A 6,000-nucleotide genomic window follows, 5' to 3' on the forward strand; every position below is an offset into this window, starting at 1 on the left:
GGCGGCCGGTGGAGCGAGGGAGGGTGTGGTGGGACGTCGGCGGCGGTGGAGTGGGGGAGGGTGCGGGGGGTCGGCGGCGGCGGTGGAGCGGGGGAGGGTGCGGTGGGATGGGGGGTCGGTGGACTGGTTACTAATGGCGCACGGTGTGGCCAGTGCGCCATTACTAGTTAGCACTAGTAATGGCGCACTTTGCCATGGTGCCCCATAAGAATGTTTGGAAAAATTAAAAAAAAATTGTTTCTAGTGGCGCACCGTTTTCCTGGTGCGCCATTAGTGTCTTCCACACTAATGGCGTACCGAAACATGGTGTGCCATTAGTATATACTAATGGCGCACCACCTGACAGGTGCGCCATTAGTGCCCATCCCATCTATAGCCCTTTTCCTAGTAGTGTAAGAAGGTTGTGTTTGATGTGGTCGACCTCCCCCTGCCGCACAATGGAATACTTGGGCGCCCTGCTCTGGCCAAGTTCATGGTGGCATCCCACTATGCCTACAATACCTTCAAGATGTCACACCCAATGGGTGTCGTTTCCATTCCATCAGATAAGAAAGACGCGATGATATGCGTGGATAAGATGTATCGGGACGTTGTTGGAGCAGAGGCCTCTGAAACAGAAGTGCCTGCCAAATAAAGTAAGGGAATTAAGAGGGATTGTAGGGAATCCGGCAAGCGTGCCACTACCGAGTGCACGACACCGTTGATGACGTGCCGGAGTGTTCGAACATCAATGGGGCCAAAAGACTGTAGCACCCCATGGTGAAGAAGGTCCTGGTAGGGCTGGCTGGCGTTGATGGTACCTTTACTATCAGCGCCACCCTTGTTGACAAACAGGAACGCACGCCAGTTACCTTCCTGCGGGTCAATATCGATGTGTTTGCTTGGAAACCACCTGATATCCCCGGTGTTCCCAGGGAGTTAATAGAGAACCACCTTGTTGTCTTCCCACATGCCCGACCCGTCAAGCAGAAGGTGCGGAAGCAGGCCTTGGAGCGGTAGCAGTTCATTTCTGACAAGAATAAGAAGCTTCAGGCAGCTGGTTTGGTCACATGAGTACTGCATCCAACATGGTTAGGAAACCCAGTGGTTGTACGCAACGCCAATGGGAAGTGGAGGCTTTGCATTGACTTCACAGACCTTCACAAGGCTTGCCCGAAGGATCCATTTCCCTTGTCGTGCATCGACCTAATCGTGGATTCCACTTGAGGCTGTAATTTTCTTTATTTCCTAGATGCATACTCTGGATATCATCAGATCTTTATGTCCAAGGAAAATGAGGAGAAGACCTCCTTCATCACCCCATGCGGTACGTACTGCTTTGTCTGCATGCCTTTTGGGTTAACGAGTGTCGGGTCTACTTTTGCAAGGGCAGTCCAAATGGGTTTTGAACCGCAGTTGCACAGAAATATTGAGGCTTATATGGATGATATTGTGGTCAAGACCAAGGACAGATGCACCCTCATCCAGGATCTGGAAGAGACATTTTCTAATCTGTGCCAGATAAACTTGAAGCTAAACCCGGAGAAGTGTGTGTTTCGTGTTCCCTCTGGCAAGCTACTTGGTTTCTTTGTATCCCATCGCGAGATCGAGGCCAATCCAGATAAGATCAAGGCTATAGAACAAATCCAGGCACCCAGGACAGTTAAAGATGTGAGGTGTTTGACAGGATTTGTTGCTGCGCATAGCAGATTCATCTCCAAGTCTTCCGAGCGAACCCTGCCATTATTCAAAATTTTGAAGAAGGCAGGACAAATGAAGTGGACCCAAGAGGCAGATGCAGCACTACAAGAGCTGAAGACCTACTTGTCCTTCGTGCCCACATTGGTGGGCCCTAATCCATAAGAGTCGTTGCTGCTATACCTGGCACCAACCAATCAAGTGGTTAGTGCAGCTCTAGTGGCACAACGGGAAGTAGAGGAAACAGAGGATAAGCACAGCCCGGTAGGACCGGATAAGGATCAGGAAAGAGAAGAGCACAGCAGTAGGAGTGATCCCAAGGACGTGGCAAGGAAGAAAGTGGTGCAGCACCCAGTGTACTTCGTCAACTCCTTCCTACAGGGGGCTAGATAAAGGTACTCTGGGGTGTAAAAATTGATTTTCGGGCTCATCATGGCCTCAAGGAAACTGCGCCATTACTTCCAAGCCCATGAGATTACAGTTGTCGCCGGCTTCCCATTACAAAGGATACTTCGGAACCCTGAGGCTACCGGCAGAATAGTGGAGTGGGCTTTGGAGTTATCCAGCTTTGGCCTGAAGTTTGAGAGCACCTCAACAATCCAGAGCAGGGCATTGGCAAAGTTTATTGCAGAAGGGACGCCAACCCCTGACGAAGAAGTAATGGAAACAGTTATTCCCGACAAGGAAGCACCCCAAGAATGGATCATGTACTTTGATGGTGCTTTCTCCTTGCAAGGTGCAGGGGCTGGCATGCTTCTCGTTGCTCCCACTAGCGAGCAGCTGAAGCACGTCGTCCAGATGCATTTTCCCCGGGAGAAAGCAACCAATTATATAGCAAAGTATGATGGACTCCTTGCTGGGCTCAGGATTACTGTTGAATTGGGAATTAAGAAGCTAGTGATACGTCCCCAATGTATTTATAATTTTTGTTGTTCCATGCTAATATATTATCCAACTTGGATGTTTTATATGCACTAATATGCTATTTTATATGATTTTTGGGACTAACCTATTAACCTAGAACCTAGTGCCAGCTTCTACTTTTTCCTTGTTTTTGAGTTTTACAAAAAAGGAATATCAAACGGAGTCAAATTGACCTACCAATTTACGGAGCTTTGTATGGACTAGAAGAAGCCCCAGAAGCAAAAGAGTTGCTCCAGAAGAGTCCCGAGTCAACCACGATGGTGGGGGCGCTCCCTACCCTCCTGGGCACGTGCTCCTACCTCATGGTTCACTCGGAGACCCCCCTGACGTGAAACCGCCGCCAAAAATTCCTATTAATACAGAAACCCCCAGAAAGAAACCTAGATTGGTAGTTCCACCGCCGCAAGCCTCTGTAGACACCAAAAACCAATTGGGACCCTACTCTGGCACCCTGAAGGAGGAGGGAATCATTCACCGATGGCCATCTTCATCATCCCGCGCTCTCCATGACAAGGAGGGAGTAGTTCACCCTCAGGGGTGAGGGTATGTACCAGTAGCTATGTGTTTGGTCTCTCTCTCTCTCTCTCTCTCTCGTGTTCTCGATTTGGCATGATCTTGATGTACCTCAAGCTTCGCTATTATAGTTGGATCATATGATGTTTCTCCCCCTCTAACTTCTTGTAATGGATTGAGTTTTCCCTTTGAAGTTATCTTATCGGTTTAAGTCTTTAAGGATTTGAGAACACATGATGTATGCCTTGCATGCACTTATCTATGGTGACAATGGGATATTCACGTGATCCACTTGATGTATGTTTTGGTGATCAACTTGCGGGTTCTGTGACCTTGTGAACTTATGCATAGGGATTGGCACACATTTTCGTCTTGACTCTCCGGTAGAAACTTTGAGGCACTCTTTGAAGTTCTTTGTGTTGGTTTGAATAGATGAATCTGAGATTGTGTGATGCATATGGTATAATCAAACCCGTGGATACTTGTGGTGACATTGGAGTATCTAGGTGACATTAGGGTTTTGGTTGATTAGTGTCTTACACTACTGGAATCCACTTCTTTGCCGTCCGCCATGGCGGACCGCAAAGGCATGGATCCCAAATGGCAAACATATTTCCCGTCGGCCAGCAGACGGCGAACTGTCTGTCTGAACAGGTGCCAGCAAAGGCCTTCTTTGCCATCCACTTTTGAGAAACTGACGGCAAACGATTGTGTCGTCCGCCGTCTGAGGCCAGCAGATGGAGAAGACTACGGATGGGAGTGGGGTGGCGTCAGAGCCGTTAGGGTTAACGGCGCTCTTTGCCGTTCGCCGGCGGATGGCAAAGAGCTCAGTTAGGCTAGCACTGGGAAGCTTCAAAGGTCTTTACCATCCGCCAGCAGATGGCATAGCTGACCAAATAGGCAGCCAACGTTCCCAGTTTGTACAGGTGACTTCCACGTGTCCTCTTTTCCGTCTGCTAGCTGACGGCGAAGCTCTTTGCCGTCTGCTAGCGGACGGCAAAAAGGCTATATGTCCCATGTTTTCATTTATATCCATTTAATTTCACTGGAATTCACACACAGATATATATATATATATATATATATATATATATATATATTCACAGGCACAACAGACATATGATCTATGCAACACATATATAGCTCCATCCATGACAACATATATACATACATAAGAAACATAGTATCATCCATACATCTTACACTACTATCACAATATCCATCCAACACATTGTTACACGCATCCATATAACAAGTTCCACATTATTCTTCGATAAAAACAAAAACAAGAATAGAGAAACAAGCACTCCATCAATGCAAGCTTCCATATAGTGAGTTCAATCTGCAAAATGGGAAACAAGAAAGTTACAAGAAGAAGAGGAAGAAAACTAGAAGAAGAAGAAGAAGAAGAAGAAGAAGAAGAAGAAGAAGAAGAAGAAGAAGAAGAAGAAGAAGAAGAAGAAGAAGAAGAGGAAGAAGAAGGAGAAGAAGACTAGAAGAAGGAGAAGAAGACTAGAAGAAGAAAAAGAAGTAGAACTTCTTCTTCTTCTTATTCTTCTTCTTCTTTTCTTCCTGTTCCTTCTTTCCTTCCTCTTCCTTGATTTTCTTCATCTTATTATGTCATTTGTGGGCTAAATAGGCTAAATTATGTCATAAATGGACTAAACAGGATAAATAAGAAGAAAATACCGTTATCACGGAGGTGTAGGAATGGTCAGGGTTGCACCTTTGGCAGACAGAGGTGAAGGACCGGTCGTTGTTCCGGCTTTGGCAGACGCGGAGGGATTGGTCGATGCATGTCGGGAGCCATGCTGAACCAAAGATCATTTCCAATAATGTCTCGTTAGCATTATGCAAACTGAAGTGTGAATAGTAGTAACTAAGGACCATTCAAATCAAACTCACCGTGCCCACCAGAGCAATATGGGGCATCGGCGGAGCGGCCCGACCGCTTTTCTCGCACATGGTCTGCACATTTGGTTCTCACGAGTCAGTCATATTAGTTAGTAATGCGAACATTACATGCATGATTGGGTTAATATGCACAAGAAATGTACCACGATGAGCTCGTATAGGGCCCGGTGAGACGCATCGTTTCGGTTCCTCTCCTCCTCCAATAGCTTAGCCGTCCTCTCCTCCCTCTCCCTCTCCCTCTCCGCCGCCTCCCTTTTTGCCTCCTCCAAAAGCTCCCGGGTCTTCAATCTCTCTTTCTGAACCGCTGCCTGCAACACAACACTCCTCGTTAGCACTGTAATCATCGACGGACGCACACACAATGTAATGGATGAAATGTCAAAGAGTCTGTTTAACTAACCGCCACGACGAGCTTTGCGGGCCATGCACGAGGCGTTATCTCAGGATCGTAGCTACTCTGGCGCTCCTTGATCTATGGGAGAGTCTTAGGACAACGAAACAGTCCATCAGCAATGGCTTGAGAGCCATGGGACCTCCGGCCACCATATATCATCACCAACTCTGTATCAAAATGATCTTGGCTCGGGTTAAAGTCCTCCCCTTTCCTCGTCTTCCCCTCGTCTCTGTACTTCACAAGCTTGTGGTGGGAGGAGATATTGGTGAAGTTCTCTTGATGATCTAGGTCAGATTCCGTGAATGCCTTGGCCTTATTGTACGGGGCCATATGGGCCATGCCATAGAGGTCAAACACAGAAGGCACAGGTTTCTTGTGGTAGTGCGCCTGAGAGAGAGGAACAAAATATTAGTTAATTAGGTCTCAAGCTAGCATTAAGAATGATATTACTATGTAAATAGATCATTTTGGAGCTAAGAAAGGTTATTATGTCATTTTCAAGGAAAATAATCTAAGTTTTGGTCATTTTGGAGCTAAGAAAGGTTCTTATGTCATTTTTGAGGAAAATAAGCTAAGTT

This window comes from Triticum aestivum, chromosome 2B (assembly GCF_018294505.1).
Source record: "Triticum aestivum cultivar Chinese Spring chromosome 2B, IWGSC CS RefSeq v2.1, whole genome shotgun sequence".
NCBI lineage: Eukaryota > Viridiplantae > Streptophyta > Magnoliopsida > Poales > Poaceae > Triticum > Triticum aestivum.